We start from the raw sequence: 14067 nt of genomic DNA, 5'->3' as shown, positions 1-14067 counted from the left end.
TACGGCTAAGGAGAATAGCAGTAGCGCTGGGCGAGGATACGCGCTACTGCTAAGTTGGGCTAGCCATGTGTGCCCAGTTCAAACATAGCAGCAGCGCTTTTTGCTAGTACGCGCTACTGCTAAAGTTATAGCAGTATCGCGGTTTATTTACGGGCGCTGCTACTAAGTTGCAGTAGCGCATGATTTTGTCCAGCGCTATTGCTAAAATGGTGTGTATAAGGTTTTCCCTAGTAGTGAATAGGGGATTCCAGAATCCGAATGTCCGCCACGTCGAAATCTGATAGACCGGACCTACCCAATCCCGCCCCCTCCATTTATAGGGTTGTTAAGCAACTGAATTATGATTGCAAATTCAAGTTAGCTGGAGGGGAATTGTTGCTTGATATGAGTGCTTTAGATCAATGGTGACATAAAGCTAATGAAAATGCTAATATATTTAAAGAAAAGGTTAAAACTTGGGATGACAAGAGAAAAAAAAATGTGAATTCAAAATAGGAGATGAAGTCCTTCTGTACAAGTCTCTTTAAGACATTTTGCAGCTAAATTTCTATCGAAATGGGAAGGCCCATATATCATCGAGGAAGTTTACTGGCCAGGAGCAATCTCCAGCGCGGACCCTCAAATCTCCCATATATGTCCTTTGCAGGAGTCGTGACGGGTTATGCCATCCAATGTTATCCCTCAAGCGTCACGGAATAGTCCAGACGTTCAAATTCCGGCAAACTAGGGGGTTTGCTTTGAGGGAGTCCAGACATCCGTCTAGCCAACCAAAATCCATCATGTCGGACATCCAGGCATCCTCTCTCTCCCTTCAACCGCGACATGCACATGCATAGATGGATATTTAGGACACATGATTGGATGACCAGCTCCCACATCAATGTCCTTGAACTGTTCCGGACCAAACCGGGGACAAACATTGTACCCATTTTAAGGGCCAACGTTGGAGATGCCCTAAGCACAAATGTCTATGTTGCTTCCGTGTACAACTTTGAAGGACTCTACTTGACCTTGTCTCGCCTTCTTTGACATGGACTCCTTTTTAAGAGAAAAAGAGAAGGGCTTTAGGAACATTTTAACTACGTATTAGGATGATGCAAGTCATCCAATGTAGTGCCCCATCAATCCATAATCTCGCAGACTAGATGCAAATGCCGGAGTTCGGACGTTCCGCCACGTACGCGCCTGTTTGCCATGTCCTACCTACTCTCTTTGCTCGAAAAACCCTCTCCAAATGAACTGTTTGCCGTGCATTCATGTTGGCCAGGCCGATACAGAGCAGACGCGACTCCGTGACATTGATGCTGGTCAAAACAACGTGATTGGACGAGTGGGCAGCGCCACTTCAATGCCAACAGGTGACCAAGAATCCCACTTCAGCTGGTGTGCCACATTGAAGCCAATTGTCCGCTCGTTCGACTGGCCGTGACTACTTAATTAAGCATGGCTCTGGCATCATCCACGCTACACCTCACATCGTATCCTCTTCATTCCTTTTCATTTATGCTCATCATCGTCGACGATGATGAAGTTCTAGGTCTTCGCGCCGACAAGTGGTGTCTCCGGATCCGGGGCCGTCGTACTCCACGGCGCCCGGATCCTCCGGGAAGGAGGAGATCATCTTATGCTCCGGCGAAGAGGAGGAGCGAAGCCACATCAGCCGTGCCTCCTCGTGGAGGTCGCCGCAACGGACGAGATTATCGGGCGCACCTGGAGCTCCTTCTCGAGTGGCCACTCAAGGACCACGGTCTGTCGTCGCCCTCGCCGCCCCTCCGTCACATGAAGGCGGAGTCGAGTCAGCGTCATCGCCTCTCTGGGCGTCAAGGCGGAGCCCTACCCCGTGTAACCTGTCCAAATCAGTCATCATGTGAAGCAGGAGCCGCGCGCCGGCGCCGCACCGCCATTATGCCCGAATTGACGAGTCGGCGTTGCCGTCTTGCCGCATCTGGCGCCACAAGGCCGTGATGGAGGAGATGCCCCCGGCGATTGCGAAGGCGTGTGGCTGCCTGCAGTGGCGGAGCTACAAACTAAGAGCAGGGTGGGCCAATCTGAAGAATACCACCCAAAAAATTCAGAAATAGCCCAGTTAAGCTCATACTTTGCATTGTTTTCGTTCTAAGCTGGGCGGGCCATGGCACTGTTTTGCCCCTACATAGCTCCGCCACTGGCCGCCTGGTCGCGGCTGCAGCTCCTCGTCGTGAAGCATCATGACGGCAAAGGAGAGGGTGGTCAAAAAGGTAGATGGAGGGAGCAGCACAACGAACCACACCGGGCGTTTGCTCTAGAAATTTGATCTAGAATATTTTCTCATTATCATAGTGCATCTTAAGAAAGGACTTTGCTCCTACTCAAAGCAATAGTTGTAATTGTATTTCCGAGCTTAGGTTTATTTGCACCCGGTCAAAAAAATCATATTTTTTTTTAAAAAATCCCTCCCCCTCCCTTCCTCCCTCTCCCGATGGCCGAGTGGTTCCCCGGCGATGAGGCCGCGGCCAACGGCTTCGGCCGCCGATCGCTCCGCGAACATGAGTCTTGACTCCTGTTCCAGGCGAACATCTCGGTGCCGCCGAACATGCGCGCCGGGCCAACGGGGTGGAGACTCAGCAACGGGGGAGTGCCCATTCCCCCGTTGCCCGACGCCGTGGCGAAACCGGGCTACTTCGCCGACGAGGTCGACATCGTGCGCGCCTCCCTCACCGACGCCCAGCTCGCCCTCCCCGAGTACGCCGCCGACAACATAGCGGCGTGGACGGCTTACTTCCAGCGCCGGCAGCAGCAGAGGCTGGCGTCCACCAACGGCGCGCCGGTGGTGGCCGGACCGAAGAACAGCGACGGACGCCGCCTGTGGTGGGGTGTCCCCGGGCGGACCCTCGAGGGCGTTCTGACGTACCTCGAGGGCGGCAACGACCCGCCGTTGGCATACCCCCGGCGAGGGCGGCTGCCACGGCCATGGCTCACCGCCGACTCGACGGGCAATGGTTGCCCAGGAGGTTCGGCGCCTCCTCTTCTCCCTCCTCCTCCCGCTCTTCCTCACACTCGTCCGGCGCTCCGGCGCTGCTCGGCGTCAAGGCCGAGCCCGCGGCGGAGATGTCGCTCGGCCGGCGCACTCGCAGCGTCGGCATCATCATCAATGAGGACGGCCGGCGCGCCCCCTCGTCGGCTCCTCCGCGCTTCGTCAAGCCCAAGACGGAGCCGGGCCTGGCGCCGGTGAAGACAGAGCCGGGCCTGGTGCCGGTGAAGACAGAGCCGGGCCTCCCCACGGTGAAGACGGAGCACGGCGCTGACGTCGAGGTCGATGATGTTGCGGCCCTAGAATGGGCGCGCGCGGACTCCCTGAAGATGGCGAGGGAGCGCCAATGCGCCGCCCTGCGCGATTCGCGCAGCGCCGCCGGGGCCGCGACGAGGGAGGAATCGTCGTCATCGACGGCAGCGACGACGCCGCCGCGCCGCCGCCGCCAGCCCGCATAGGCGACGCCGGTCAGGGGTCCACCAGGGACGGCCGCGTCAAGGAGGAGAAGCCGAACGACGACGGCGGCGGCGGCGACTACTCCGCTTTTAGCCAGTTCTTTTTTAATTATATATGTAATAAAAACCCGCTTTTTAAATGTAATATATGCCCAACTTTGCCGAACTTTGAACTTTGCTATATATTTAATTTTTTTTTAAACGCGCCTGGGGACGGCCCTGGGACCGACGGCTGGGGACCAACTCGGCCCCAGGGCGAGTTTTTGCGCCGGCTCACCTCAGGGGGCGATTTTAGGCGCCCCCTGGGGGGCCAACGGCTGGAGATGCTCTAAAATGCAGTAGCATGCCAACAAACAATTACACTGCTCATTCCCAATACTGCACTATCTTCTAACCCTAACTAAAGTACTTTTTTCCTAACCAAAACTATCATCTTCTAACCCTAATTTTAAAATCTCAACTAAAACTGTAACTGGTACTGAAATTTCTTACCTCACTCCACCAAACGCGGACGCCCACCTGTGGCCGCCATCTGGATCCGCGTGGATGCACTTCGCCACTGCCCTAGCCGCGCGGACTTCCGGATCCACCTGAGCCTCGGACAGTGATGGTCGCGGCGACCGCTGCGCTGGGAAGCTCGAGCTGCCTAGCCATGCCTGAACCTCTGAATGTCCACCGCCCTCCTCACCGGTGACGCCTTGGCTCAAAAGCTCGCCGCCGACGGCATTTCGCTGTGGCGCCGCCATCGCCCACCTAGGTCACTGCGGGCGGAGAGTGAGAGGGAGTGCGACCGACCGGCTGCTTTGGTTCCGACCGGATCGCACGGGCTAACGGCCGTCAACGACCGCGCCGTGAGCGCGCGTGGCCACGTGCCCTGACATGTGGGTCCAGGCGGTCAGAAAAACGGTTAAATCGCTAGTCACGGGCGTTTTGGGTTTTTTAAAACAACGGACCGCGTGACTGATAGGTTTTTGAGAAAATTTAAAAAGTGATAGTTTTTTGAAACCCTAGCCTGTAAACTAGTAGTTTTATGCTATTTACTCGACTTGAGGGCATCTCTGAACATGAAGGCGTCATAGCTCTTCTTAGTTCCTTTAACAGCAATGTTTATCTCATTCGCAAACACCCGGTCAGCAAAAGTAGAGGGAGGCCCAGACCTTAGAGAAGATTCAGAAGCTATGATCTCTTCCATCCACGCGAGCTCTTTCGTGAGCCTCAGAACAGCGGATTCTGCTGTTTCAGTGACAAAGTTGGCATCGTCCATGCCGTCACCGGCATCGGCAAGGGCAAACCTAGGGACTGTTCGGCAACCCGCCGGCTCCTCAAAATACGAGGAGCTGCAGAGTCGAAGGACTACAGCTCTATCTTTTTAACTACAGCTCCGCCAGCTCCCGGAGCGGAGCGGCGGAGTGGAGGGGATCCGAACGGGGCGCTAGTTGCGTCGGACGAGTATTCAGCAGTGGCCTCCTTGAGAGTTAGAAAGTTCCCTGTGGACTTGGACATCTTCTCAGAGTTAAGCATGAGATGCCCATTGCAACGAAATCCGCGAGGCCAGTGGTGCTCCGGAAGAAGTGCCGTGTGTTGTAGATGCTGAATGTCAGATGGTTCTGGATAAGATCCTTACCAGATACCCGGATATCCAAGGGATACCAGTATTCGAATTCTTGCTTCATTTTGCACAGGAGGGCAGAAGGGATGTCACTCTTGGGTGCCGGGCCATCACAAGAACACATAGCCCCATACTTCATCAGTCATCTGTTCTGGCATGATGGATGAAATTTCCTTCCATACATGTTGCCGTTTTGCAGATAATGCGCAACTGTGTAGTAAGCCATGTATAGGGTTGAATCAGAAAGAGACTCCACAAGGAACTGCTCATCCCAAGGGATGCGAGTACCTAGGCCAAAAGAACGTGAACATGCCCATTGGTTGAGCCAGCCCAACGTGTGCTCGAAACCATTTCGAGTTTCTGCTGAGAAAGTATTCATATTGTCCAAACACCGGACCGCCAGTGGAGTGTTATACTCACACGTGAATTTTCCTTCTGATCACGCCTGCCCTCACCCTTCCAAGCCGCCCCCCGCGTGGGCGAGGCCCCAGATCCCATCGGCCGGACCTCCCCCACTCCTCCTCCTCCCTCACCGCCGCCCAAGGGCGCGGCCAGGCGAAGCCTTGCCGTCGCCGGCGGCGGCGGGGACTCGGGCCCTCTCGCTCGGGTGGGGCTGGCGCGGGACAGCGCCCCCAGGCCGGAGCGTGGCGGGCGGGCCGGACGCCACGATGGGTGGTGGCGGCGCATCGGCGACCTCGCTTCCCCGTGGCAGGAGGTCTCGCGATCTGGTGCGTCGCGGCCGCCAGGGACGACGGCGGTGTGACCGGATCGGTTCGCGGGGCGCGGCCAGATCTATGTCCATGCGTGGGCCTTGATCACTGGTCTGCCGTCGGCACGGTGGTGGGTGCGACTCGTCGGCAGCTGGGCAGATCCGCGGGATTCTATCCTTGTCTGGTCCTTGACAGCGCGGGCAACTCCGGGGGAAACTCTAGATCCCCTTGGGATCGAACGATGGCGGCGCTTTTGCGTCATAGTCCCTCTTTAGGGCATTGTTTTGGAGTTTGCTCCGGTTGAAGGGACCAGCGACGTCGGCGGCGCATGTCTGGTGGAGCAACTACCGATGAAAATCGCGCCGACTACGGTCATGGCGGACGATGGCGGCGTGTTAGATGTCGTTCCCTTGTTGAGGCATCGTCGTTGCAGTCTGCGTCATCAGGCTCGGGATGCTCCGGGGGAAACCCTAGATCTGGGTCTTCCGGATCGGACGATGATGGCGTTTTATCGCTTTTCCTCCTGGGGCCATCGTTTTGGAGTAAGTGCTGGCTGAGGGGATGGTGGAGCGGTGCTTCATCTCACACATTGATGGCGACGGATATCGGCGGCATGGCGTTGTGGAGGCTCGGCGTCCGATGCACGGAGATGGACTCGCGCAGGAGGAGGTTGCTGTCCGGCGTTATGGTGACGTCGATGGCAGAGTGGCCAGACAAGGTAGAAGCCTCAATATGATCTAAAGACGGACCTGTGAAAGATGGCGGCGACGACACACGAGTGCGTCTGACCGGATTGTGCCCCAGACCCGGTATGTGGCTCGGCTGGAACTTCCGAATAAGTTTCAGCTTCCGGCTTTTGATGTTAGGCTTAGGTGAGTGGTTCGGGTAGTGGCCCAACTAGCACCCCTTCATCATTTTGAATAGGAATAGTGGTATATGTTGTCAAGATGGTGGATTCAGGCACATTGTTGTAATACTTTATAAAGTCCTCGAGAATAATCAATAAAATGGCCGTATGCATCTTCCAGATGCAAAGACCGGGGATCATCCTCCTTTTTAAAAAAAAAAACACCGGACCGCCTTCTGCTTCCACTCATCTTCACCGTAAGTGATGTACCACTGATCTGTGAGCGCAACCACACACTCGTCGCCGGACCTTGACATAACGTTCTTCTCGGGCTCACTATACAACACTGCCATGGCTTCTTCCTGTTAAACACAATATTATGAGGCTGTTGGGCCGAATAACTTATATATCATGTTGGAGTAGTTAGGTGTTGTATCTCCTTCTATCTCCTGTTTATATTTCCTGTAATATCTCTTGTTGGTTAGATAAGACTCTGCCAACTCTTGTAATCCAAATCATCAATCAATATATACCGATGCGGCTTCCCTGTTGGGAGTAGGAACGCTTACCTAAACTTTACATGGTATACAGAGCAACCTCTTCCGCCACATCTAGTTCGATCTGCGTGCGCCAAGAACCCTAGCCACCTTCCTCCTACCTGCGCCAAAACCCTAGCCCACTTTCCTTCCATCAGCCATGTCTTCTTCTTCCTCCGCCATCAACTCTAGCCTCAACTACAACACCTCCGAGCCACTTACCCAAACCAATTACATCCTATGGCGCGCACAGGTAAGATCACAGATCATGGGTGCCGGCCTCTTCGGCTACCTAGATCAAACCATTGAAGAACCACCAAAAACCCTTATCACAAAAAACGCCAAAGGGAAGGATCAGGTTGTTTTGAACCCTGCCTACTCCCAATGGATCATCCAAGACCAACAAATCGTTGCTTATCTCCTCATAAACCTATCCAAAGAAGTTCTTGTCCAGGTTGCTTCGCTTGAGAAATCACATGCGATATGGACCGCGCTTGGGAACATGTTCTCGGCCATGTCTCTCTCACGCGCCAACAACATACGGGTCGCCCTCACCAACGCCCAGAAGGGCTCCCAGACGGCGGCTGCATATTTTGGTCACATGCGCGCCCTCTCCGACGAGCTTGCAGCGGCGGGCAAGTCGATCGGAGAGGATGAACTGCTCTCCTTCATCATCGCCGGGTTGGACATGGAGTACCAGCCCATCATCTCGGCGCTCGACACAAGAACAGAACCGGTCTCCGTCGACATCCTCTTCTCCATGGTGGCAAATTTCGATCAGCGAGTCGAGATGTTCCATGGTACAAACGCCGGATCCTTCAAATCATCGGCGAATACTGCATCTCGTGGTCGCCAGGGAAACACCAAAACCTACCAAAACCAGCGGAGTGGTGGAGGTGGTGGTGGATCCCGAGGTGGTGGCGGCCAGTACGGAGGCGGCGGCGGACAGTACGGTGGTGGCGGTGGCTACCACAACGGCGGCAACAACCAGGGCAGTGGCGGCGGCTACCACCCAAATAACAGTGGTGGCGGCTATCCTGGTGGGGGCGGCGGCTACTACCAGGGCAACCCTCCCGGTGGAAACAACAGCCCCCCCCCCCCGGCAACAACAACTGGGGGCGCAATTTCTAGGGCTACGAGGGGTACGAAGGGAAGTGCCAAATCTATAAAAAAAAACAAACCACATAGCTAAAGATTGTGATTGGCGCTACGCTGATGACAATTCTCAAAAGAAAAAGGTCGCAACCGCTGTTGATATGTCATATGGTGTAGATACAAATTGGTATATGGATACATGTGCCACCAACCATATCACTGGAGAACTGGACAAGCTGACGATGCATGAAAAGTACCATGGCAATGATCAAATCTACACAGCTGCAAATGGTCCAGGTATGGAAATTAGTCACATTGGAAAATCAATCATTGAAACCCCACACACAAATCTTGAACTCAATGACATCTTGCGTGTTCCTAATGATGCTAAGAATCTTCTATCTGTCCATCGCATTGCTCTTGATAATAATGTTTTTCTAGAGTTTCACCCTTTCTTCTTTTTGATCAAGGATAAGGTCACGAAGAGGGTTCTTCATAGGGGTATCTGTGTGCAAGGGCTCTACTCATTGCTTCCCAAGTATTGCAAATTCAATAAACAAGTCTATGGTGCCATCAAGCTTTCTGCTGAGAGGTGGCATAGTCGATTAGGTCATCCATCCTTTGCTACTGTTCATCAAATTCTTAGTAGGAATAAACTCCCAGTTGTTGGTGAGAGAAATTTAGAAACTGTTTGTGATCATGCCAAAAAGCAAAAAGTCATCAACTACCATATCTTGTCTATACTAGTGTGTCTACAAAACCCTTGCAAGTTATTTTCTCTGATATTTGGGGCCCATCACCCACTTCTGTTGGTAGACATTCTTATTATGTGAGCTTTATTGATGATTTTAGCAAATATACTTGGATATATCTTCTTAAAAACGTTCAGATGTGTTTCAAGTTTTTCACAATTTTCAAGCCCTCGTTGAACGCAAGTTTGATTGCAAAATCCTTGCCATGCAATCAGACTGGGGTGGTGAGTATGAAAAATTGAATTCTTTCTTTCAACAAATAGGCATATCTCACCATGTGTCATGCCCTCACGCACACCAACAAAATGGCTCTGCTGAACGCAAGCATAGGCATATTGTTGAAGTAGGATTAGCCCTTCTGGCTAATGCCTCTATGCCCCTCAAATTTTGGGATGAAACTTTTCTTACCGCCGTTCACCTCATTAATATTTGGCCAAGTCGAACTATTTCCAATGAAACACCCATTGAACGCCTTTTGCATGTCACACCAGATTATCAAACTCTTAGGGTTTTTGGTTGTGCCTGTTGGCCCAATCTTCGTCCCTACAATTCTCGCAAACTTAGCTTTCGCTCCAAACAGTGTGTCTTTCTAGGTTATAGTGCTCAACACAAAGGTGTAAAATGTCTTGATGTATCCACTGGACGTGTGTACATCTCTCGTGATGTTGTGTCTGACGAAACCCAGTTTCCCTTTGAAAAACTCCATCCCAATGCCGGTGCTCTTCTCAAGAAGGAAATGCTTCTTCTCCCTTCTCATCTTCTTGGCAATGATTGTGTGGGTGTTAATAATGATGATTCCATATTGACTAATTCCTCTCTGGTTCCATATGAGCTTTCTGCTGCAGGATTAAACAGTGCAGCAAATGGCATGGAGAATGGTACAAATTTTTCTGAAAATTTTGTGCAGCATGCCCCTGATTTGGATGCAGCAGATCCGGCCGAATCTCCCTCGGGATCGGTGCAGTAGACTGCTCCCAAATCCGCCCCGGGATCGCTGCGCCAGTCTGGGCCCATATCTGCTTCGGGATCGACGGCCTGTACCGCGGCGGACACGTGTGCAACACGCCACCCACCGCCAGGGGACAACCCGACCGGCCGGGACCCACTCTTCGGGCGCTACGCGCCATCCCCGTGCGTCTACGCCAGGCGACAGCCTGCCCTTGCGTCAGGCGGGACCGACGCTCCACCCGAGCTTGCATCGCTGGGTCCCCCTGGATCTTCTGTGGCACGTTCTCCTTCAACACCCTCTGGTTCTGCCACAGATGATCTGACCGCGACAGCTGCCTCGGGATCGCCTCGGTCAACTACAGATCTGGCCAGTTCGCCTGTCCAGGAGGATTCTGCTGCCCCTGGATCTTCTGTGCCGCTGCAGCCACCTCATACACGACTTCGAACAGGCACAATTCCTTCTGTTAATTACAAAACTAAATATGGCTTGGTTGTATCTGATACATCTACAGGAGAACCTCACACTGTTCATGAAGCACTTGCTGATCCAAAATGGAAACATGCCATGGATGAGGAGTTTTGTGCCCTTCAGAAAAATCATACATGGCACCTTGTTCCTTCCTCTCCGGGTACAAACCTTATTGATTGCAAGTGGGTCTTTCGCATCAAACGGACATCAGATGGTACCATTGATCGTTACAAAGCACGTCTTGTTACCAAAGGATTCAAACAGAGGTATGGACTTGACTATGAGGATACTTTCAGTCCCGTTGTTAAAGCAGCAACTATTCGCCTGGTTCTTTCTATTGCTGTTTCTCGTGGCTGGTGCCTTCGTCAACTAGATGTACAGAACGCGTTTCTTCATGGTGTTCTGGAAGAGGAAGTATATATGAAACAACCTCCTGGGTTTGAAGATCCAAACAGGCCATTCCATGTCTGCAGACTTGATAAGTCACTTTATGGACTGAAACAGGCTCCACGAGCATGGTACTCTCGCTTGAGCTCCAAATTGCAAAGTCTTGGTTTTGTTCCTTCCAAGTCTGATACTTCTCTGTTTATTTATCATCGTTCCAACACAACTATTTTTGTGCTTATTTATGCTGATGATATCATTGTCACTAGTTCCTCCAATGAGGCAGTTACAGCTCTCTTGCAAGATTTATAGTCAGATTTTGCTCTAAAAGATCTTGGTGACTTGCATTTTTTCCTTGGTATTGAAGTCAAGTGAAACCAGGAAGGTGGTCTTCATCTCTCTCAAGAGAAATATGCCACTGATCTTTTGAGCAAGGCAGGACTGCAGGGCTGTAAACCATCACCAATTCCACTCTCCAGTTCAGAAAGGTTGTCTCTCACAGAGGGTGTGCCTTTGGATCAAGAGGATGGTACTAAATACAGGAGTCTGGTAGGAGCACTTCAGTACTTGACACTCACGAGGCCTGATATTTCATGTGCTGTAAATAAAGTGTGTCAGTATCTTACTTCTGCTCATTGGAATGCTGCTAAACGCATACTGAGATTGTGAAGAACACACTAAGCATTGGACTAACGTTCACCAAGTCAACCTCTACACTTGTTAGTGCCTTTTCTGATTCTGATTGGGCATGTTGCTTAGACGACAGAAGGTCTACGTGTGGTTTTGCAGTTTTCTTTGGACCCAACTTAATCTCTTGGTGTGCAAAGAAACAAGCCACTGTGTCAAGATCAAGTACAGAGGCAGAATACAAAGCACTAGCCAATGCTACTGCAGAAATTATATGGGTTAAGTCTTTGCTTAAATAACTTGGAATATTTCACACGCAAACTCCATGTCTCTCGTGTGACAATATTGGTGCTACTTATCTCTCTGCCAACCCTGTTTTTCATGAGAGAACGAAACATATTGAGATTGATTATCATTTTCTTAGAGAGAGAGTTGCTAGCAAAGAATTGCAAATGCGGTTCATACCTTCAAAGGATCAAGTGGCTGATGGGTTTACTAAGGCATTATCAACAGAACTGTTTGAAGAGTTTAAGCGTAATCTAAACTTGAGAAGTTCAAATTAAGGAAGGATGTTAAACACAATATTATGAGGCTGTTGGGCCGAATAACTTATGTATCATGTTGGAGTAGTTAGGTGTTGTATCTCCTTCTATCTCTTGTTTATATCTCCTGTAATATCTCTTGTTGGTTAGATAAGACTCTGCCAACTCTTGTAACCCAAGTCATCAATCAATATATACCGATGTGGCTCCCCTGTTGGGAGTAGGAACGCTTACCTAAACTTTACACTTCCAACAGTTTATTCCTTATCAGTGGCTTTGCTTCTTGTACCTTTCTTCCATTGAACTCCCCCACAATCATTGTCCCATCAGTAAATCCTTTCAGGTACGTCATTCTTTTTGCTTCCGCAAGCTTCTCCTTGTCATTCTGGCTCTTAATCTTGAGACTGAAGCACACCTTCTCAGCTGACTTATCTCCAAATTCAGGAATGTTGATTACAGGGATAACTTTGAGGGGAAGGACCCACTCATCCTTGACTCCATACTTCGCTCTCAAAGCAGGCTTGGTGACCAAATCTTGTAGGGCCATGAAATCATCCGGCGAATCACTCGGAACACTAGTCACGATGCCGGTGCCTTTATCTGTTAAGATGGTGAGCATGGGCAGCGCATATATGTTTTCACTCAAAGCGAGAGGAGATCTTAACCGCAGACCAATCAGATCACTGCCAGACAGCTCGGCTAAGCAGGTTGGCTTTTCTGGGACCCTGGATAGATGTTGATATGCAAGATTAAGAGCAGCCCTTGCTGTCATGATGAAGACATCAATGTCATTAACCTCGAACGCCCCGTAGTTTCCACCTGGCAATACCCAACAGTTTGTCTGGTCATACATAGTCTCGGGTCTCAACGTCGCTGCTGCCAAATAGACTTTCCTCCCTTCTAAGGCCTTCAGCTTGGGAGGAAAAGGCGAGAGCACCTCCATTTTGATCAACACATACTCCTGCGGCTGCACACCTTCACCTGTTGCTCGATCATGGTCAGCGCAAGGTTGGCCATCCAACGGAGAATAGATTGTGTACCTCATATCTTTAACAATCCTGTGCAGTTTCTTCAACTTCCTCATTTGCCATCGGACAAAAGAATCATAGAACGGGTTGATGTCAGACTGTCAGTGGTTACAAAAGAACGCCTCCAATCACAACCCAGGCCAAAATCCTTGAGATGTTCCTTGGCCAACTGAGGGAAGTAAGTCATCCAATGATAAGGATCCTGAAATCTGGCAATTTCTTGATCTGACAGCGCATAGTTCTCCATAATCTCCCACTGAAACTTCTGCACACCAGACTTTGCGGCAGCCTTACCTTTCTTGCTCTTAAACTTACCCGGAACGACGGCAACCTGATCAGCCTCTGACACTTCAGCACTTGACTTCTCGTCTGCCACAGGAAATACCGGAGGATTCCCATACTGTGCAATCTCTCGGGCAAGCTTGTCCGCCGAGGCCTTTATTGGCATCCCAGTACAATGGAAAGCTAAGGGTAAAAGGACATTGGACCCACGAAGCCTGTGGTATGCAGCACCGAACTCAAGCTTGCACAGTGAGAAGGTGTGGCCCAAATGCAGTAAACCATTCATGTATGGGTATGGAAACGTGCCAAAGAATTTTTCGCCGGGCGCCGGAGGTTTGTCCCCAGGCTCGGCCTCAAAAACCCTGTGCTCCTCCCAGCACTCCTGAACAGCATTTTGGATATCGATCAAAAGCTTTGCCCGCGCCTTGCTCTTGCCTTTTTCACGAGTCGATGACATTTTCCTGAACAGTGAAGACAAGGAGAAAACAGAGTTAAGCATCCAGAATTTAAAATGCTGCCACAGAGCTAGCATCATGTGGAAATTTAAATGGCTTAGAGACCAGCAGGCCATTTAACCATTACAAATTTCAGAGACAACTTGCTGAATATGACATGCTGTAAAAAGGCCTGGAGTTATATATTTTCACCAAAATAGAAGATCTAATGGTTTTCTCCATAGTTGTGAATCCTTAACAGACATCGATAAAAACTAGTTAACACCTTTCGGAGCTATCGACTTTTTTAGTGCATAAGTTGTTGTGCAATCATTAAAA

The 14067-nt window shown here is 50.8% G+C and overlaps 1 pseudogene; it reads right to left on the bottom strand.

Annotated features, from left to right (window-relative positions):
- Positions 1 to 4818: 4818 nt before the first annotated feature.
- On the bottom strand, positions 4819 to 13753 carry LOC125506731 (annotated as a pseudogene).
- Positions 13754 to 14067: the final 314 nt, after the last annotated feature.

This window comes from Triticum urartu, chromosome 5, assembly GCF_003073215.2.
Source record: "Triticum urartu cultivar G1812 chromosome 5, Tu2.1, whole genome shotgun sequence".
NCBI classification, from domain to species: domain Eukaryota; kingdom Viridiplantae; phylum Streptophyta; class Magnoliopsida; order Poales; family Poaceae; genus Triticum; species Triticum urartu.
Note: the sequence above shows the minus strand (reverse complement) of the source record. Positions and strands in the feature narration are given on the sequence as shown.